Raw genomic sequence first — 5716 nt, forward strand, 5'->3', positions numbered from 1 at the left:
ATTTTTTTAATTGTCCTACACTTTTAGATTTAACAAGTCTTTGAGGATAAGGGATAGGGGGTTTATACGGTGGTGAAGGCACATAAGGTTCTTCTTTCTCTACGGCCTCTTCATTTTTATCTTCCTCTTGTTTGTCTTCCTTCTCAGCTACCTTACCGGGATCTTGATGCATGGATGGGTTTTGAGTTCTAGGGTCGGTCGGTTCGTCTAGTTCTGTCCCACTTCATAGTATAATAGCATTTGCATGACCTTTCGGGGTTGGTTGTGGATGTCCAAGAAATTTGCCTGCAAGAGAAGAAAAAGGTGCTTGTTGTTGAGCCACTTGCGAGATTTGTGTTTCCAACATTTTTTTGTGGGTGGCTAATGCGTCTACCTTGTTTGCTAACTGCTTGATTTGCTCACTAGTGTGTATGTTTTGATTTAGGAAATCCTTATTTGTTTGGGCTTGGGTAGCTATGAAGTTTTCCATCATTATTTCTAAGTTTGATTTCCTAGGAGCATTTAAGTATTTGTGGCAACTTTATACTATCCTGGTGGTACAGCAGGTGCTTGGTTAGGTGCATTCAATGCATTATTGTTTTTGTACGAAAAGTTAGGATGGTTCTTCCAACCTGGGTTATAGGTGTTTGAGTAAGGGTTTCCTTGAGCATAGTTCACCTGGTCTATGGAGGTTCCTGTCAAGAGTTGACATTCTGGGGAAGTATGCCCTTGAACTCCGCATATCTCGCAGTTTGGTGCTTTGGAAGCCACAGTGGCTGTTGGTGTTATGGTCAAGCTGTCTATCTTTTGAGTAAGAGTATCTACCTTGGCGTTGACATGGTCAAGACTGCTTAATTCGTACATGCCACCCTTCGTTTGAGGTTTCTCTATAGAGGTTCTTTCGCTTCCCCATTGGTAATGATTCTGGGTCATACTTTCGATGAGTTGATAGGCCTCATTGTATGGTTTATCCATCAGTGCGCCACCTGCAGCGACGTCTATTGTCAATCTTGTATTGTATAAGATACCGTTGTAAAAGGTATGGACGATCAACCATTCTTCTAGACCGTGATGTGGATAAATCCTCATAATGTCTTTGTATCTCTCCCAAGCTTCAAAAAGTGATTCATTATCCTTTTGTTTAAACCCGTTTATTTGGGCTCTTAGCATAGCCTTCTTACTAGGTGGAAAATATCGGGCTAAGAAGACTTTCTTCAACTCGTTCCACGTAGTGACAGAGTTGGATGGTAGAGATTGGAGCCAAGCTCTAGCTCTTTCTCTTAATAAAAATGGGAAAAGACGTAGTCTTATAGCTTCTGGGCTGACACCATTCGCTTTCATTGTGTCTGCGTATGTGCAAAAATACTGACAAATGTAGGTTCGGGTCCTCCGTGGGACTACCTGAAAATTGGTTTTGATGTACAGCTGACAACAACGAAGGTTTTAGCTCAAAATTATTGGCCTCGATGGCAGGGGCAGCGATATTGTTATGTGGTTCATCCTGCGAAGGGATTGCATAGTACTTAAGAGGACAGTTTTGCACTCCTTCGGCCATCTCTGGTTGAATAACTGATTCAGAAGTAGGGATGTTAAGGTCAGGAAGATTTAGCTTAATACGATGTTCCCGTATCAAGTCTCGTATTTGGCGTTCTAATCTAAGATAATGCTCAGGTTCGTTGAACTGTAGCTTTAATTTCTCTCCTTGAGAGCGAGTACTTGGCATACACTCGACAAATGTAGAAAGGGAAAAAGAATTATTTGCCTTAGTCTATACTGGGCAACACTAGAGTTACGATATCGACTAAATTAGTCCCCGACAATGGTGCCAAAAACTTGATCGCGACTTAGTAAGTCTATGGGAATCGTGACTGCAAGTGCACAGTCCTATCATGTAGTTTTAAAGATTATCGAACCCACAAGGACTAATAATCGGACGTATTGTTATCTAATGTTACTATGTAAATCTAAGGCTGATGATCGTTCTAAGATTGGAGGGATGAAGAGAAATAGCTATAACGTAAATAGAATATTAATAAACATATGAGATAGAGGGGATATCGGTATGTAACGCATCAACCTTCGGGGATTCGATAGATAGTTGGTGTAATCTTATTGTTCAAAATATTCTTCAGTAGAAATTATTTATAGAAAGGACTTAGTCTCACACTCTCGTTTTTATTGATTCTGACCATACTCCTAAACCAGAATGCTTGGCTCTCGCGATCTCATTTTGAATTTAAAAGTAATTTTTGAATATGAATAAATTCTAATTAATCCTAAAGCGTTCTCGCTGTGTTTAGGATTAATGCTTAGTTTCAGCTATCTGGTTAAAATCTCAAACTCCTTGTTGATCGTAACCTTAGTTTGTTTTGTACTCTCGTATGAAAAACAGTTTGATTAAATTAAGAAACTAAAAACCGGAAAAATAAGTTTTATAAAAACTAACACAAATTTTCTATGAATCCCTTCGTTTCGACAGTCTTTACATATCGATACCTAAGGGTTTAGCCGGACATGGATCCGGTAACAGACATGGTATTTGGAAAATCAAACATGCAATAAGGCATAAATAAATAGAATAGCAATCAAAATAAAACCTGGATTACGAATTGAGAATTGGAACTGAATCTTGATTCTTCAATTAAAATAATGTCGACAAGCTTTGGCATTGAGTAACTGTTACAATTGAATTCAAATGTGTAAACTAAATTGTAATAGTCCCCGATGTGGAGAATAAGATAGGAGGATGGTATAGTCATGTTCGACTTGTGTGGGGTAGTCCTTAACAAGTTGGCTTGAGACCCATCTACTCAGTGGAGACCTTTTTGGAGTTGGGAATGTCACACAAGTATTTGTGATTAGGCATTACTATCTCTGATTTGGAGTCCGAGAAGCTGAGGACCATAGAACATTTAACCCCTCTTGGCCTATTTAGGACGTTGTGCAGAGACTGTTTAAGTGTAGACTTGATAATAGTTGTTACGCGATATTACACGCAAACGAGTTTCTCTTGAGAATATTATGGGTTGATGAGTCAGTCATCCTAACCTGTAATATCCGATAGATGGAATTAGGACTCTGGGAACTTTTTAGAACATGATCTACAGGTTGTTATCCTCAGTTCACTCCTTTGGGATGGTTCTTACCCAGACTCCATGCTCGTGACTCACAACAAACCTTTGCTTCTTGGTTGATCCAATAAGGTCTTGTCAATATCAATGGAAATTGGGTGTTGATAGGTGTAAACCATAATCCACTAAAATGGATGATTGATGTTGACAATGACTTGATTCATCCCTTGGCCTTTGTTTTTTTTCCTTGTGTGTGATCCCTTATATGTGATTGTTGCATTCATGCGCATCATAACATTCATCACACAAAAATTTCAAGGAACTGAGGTCTAATTTACAAATATTTTCAGACCATGGATTGTGGACGAAGGAACACTAAGAAGTACAATTTCAGAGGTCCCAACTTGAAAGAGTTATGGAAGCTATAATCCTTTGTATTATATCCCTTGGACTTCAAACAACGCCATGGGATGCTTCTGTCTATCTTGTCTGCTGATGTGGTTGAAGGACTTTTGAGTGTGTTGGTTCAATTTTATGACTCTCTCTACCGTTGCTTCACTTTTCCCGATTATCAGCTTGTGCCTATGTTTGAGGAGTATGCCCATCTTTTGGGAATACCTGTTTCTAACAAAGTGCCTTTAAGTGGATTGGAAGAGATTCCCAGATCTCATCTTATTGCTGAAGCTCTTAACTTGAAGAAGTCTGAGATAGAGGCTCATTGGGTGAAGAAAGTAGGATTGTTTGGGTTGCCTTCTGATTTCCTCATCAAGGAAGTTACTGCCTTTGCTCAAGCTAGTAGTGTGGATGCTTTTGAAGTTATCTTTGTGTTACTGATATATGGATTAGCATTGTTCCCTAACATTCACAGTTTTGTCGATGTTAACGCTATTAGAATGTTCATGATTGGGAATCCTGTGCCTACTTTGTTGGGTGATATATACTTCTCTTTGCATTTCAGAAATTCTAAAGGTGGTGGAACGATTGTCTGTTGTATTCCTCTTCTGTACAAGTGGACGCCTGCTTTTGTGGAAAACAAACAATGTCTACGGTGGTCTCAGAGACTTATGTCTCTCACTAATGATGATATAGTTTGGTATGATCCTTCTTTGAGCAGTTTGGAGATTATTGATAGTTGTGGTGAATTCTCTAATGTGCCTCTCATTGGTACACAAGAAGGAATCAACTACAACCCTGCTTTGGCTCGTTGTCAGCTTATGTTCCCCTTGAGAGACATACCTAATAAAACATTCTTAGAAGGTCTTTTCTATCAAAAGGGTAAAGATCCCCAACATTTGAAGAAGAAGATTGTGCATGCTTGGCATAATATGGATAGGAAAGGAAGATCTGAGCTTAGTCCGTGCAATTGTGTAGCTTTGGAAGCTTACACTCTTTGGGTGAAGAAGAGAGCTTTGGAGTTGAAGATACCTTATCCTTGTGAAAGACCTATGTCTATGGTTGTGGTTGAGCCATTAACTCTCCCTAACCAAGATGTAGAGGAGTTGGAAGACGCACTCGCCAAGATGAAGCAACAGAAGGATATGTGGGAAGAGCATTTCCATGCTTTGAGCCGAAAGCATGAGGAGTTGCAGCTTGGGTCTAAGGACAAAGATGCACTTATTGATCTACTTGAAGATCGAGTGACAAAGAGATAGAGAGAGCCATAGGTTTCATCTTCCTCTAGTTTGCCTCAGCCTTCCGTTGGTTGGAAGAAGATTGTTGATCAGCTTGTCCTCGAGAAGACTCGGATGAAGGCTTCTTTTGAGACCGAGATTCGACGCATTCGAAGGAAGTACGCGCCTGCAGCCAGATCTACTGACATTGTTGTTAGGGATCCTTAGGATGACTAGTCTCCTTTTCTCTTGTATTTTCATTTGGTTTCTGAAATTGTACACAGTGTAATCCTTCCAATTATATAAATAAAAGAGATTTTTATGGTCATATCAAGTTGTTGCAATTATTGTTAAATATATATATTTGCAAATAATATAGTAAGTTCCTAGAAAACAAAAACAATCAAGCATTGCATTTCATGCATCAGTTGCATAAGCTGCAAAAGGAGTTGAAAACTTTGAGAGGTAAAGACTAGTTTGGGAAGAGTGCTGCTGAACTGTGTTTGGTTTCAAATGTCAAGATTCCAGTGAAATTCAAAGTGCCTGACTTTGAAAAATACAAGGGGAATACATGTCCACTCAGTCACTTGGTGATGTATGCCAGAAAGATGTCTACTCAAAAGGATAATGATCAGAATTTGATCCATTATTATCAAGACAGTCTGATCGGTGCCGCTATGAGGTGGTACATGGGATTGGATAGTGCGAGCATCCCCATGTTCAATGATTTGGGTGAGGCATTTAATAAGCAGTATAAATACAATGTTGATATGGCTCCAGACAGAGATTAGTTAAGGTCGTTGTCCCAAAAAGAGAAGGAGACATTCATAGAGTATGCTCAGCGATGGAGAGATCTTGCTTCTTAGATCACCCCTCCTTTAGAGATAAAGGAGATGACTATGATTTTTCTGAAGACCCTAAGCTCATTTTAATATGAGAGAATGATTGTCAGTGCCCCCAATGACTATACCGAGATGGTAAACATGGGGATGAGGCTCGAAGAAGGTGTCCGAGAAGGAAGGTTTTCTAGGGAGGAGGTGTCATCCAGTAAGAGGT

General features: G+C 39.5%; 1 non-coding gene across 1 annotated transcript; it reads left to right on the forward strand.

Moving 5' to 3' along the window:
- The first annotated feature begins 1042 nt into the window (after nucleotides 1-1042).
- Nucleotides 1043-1149, forward strand: LOC127098923 (small nucleolar RNA R71). Its single transcript, XR_007793607.1, has one exon. It is a non-coding gene; the product is annotated as a small nucleolar RNA R71 (small nucleolar RNA).
- The last annotated feature ends 4567 nt before the right edge of the window (nucleotides 1150-5716 follow it).

Source organism: Lathyrus oleraceus, chromosome 6 (assembly GCF_024323335.1).
Source record: "Lathyrus oleraceus cultivar Zhongwan6 chromosome 6, CAAS_Psat_ZW6_1.0, whole genome shotgun sequence".
In the NCBI taxonomy this organism is placed as follows: domain Eukaryota; kingdom Viridiplantae; phylum Streptophyta; class Magnoliopsida; order Fabales; family Fabaceae; genus Lathyrus; species Lathyrus oleraceus.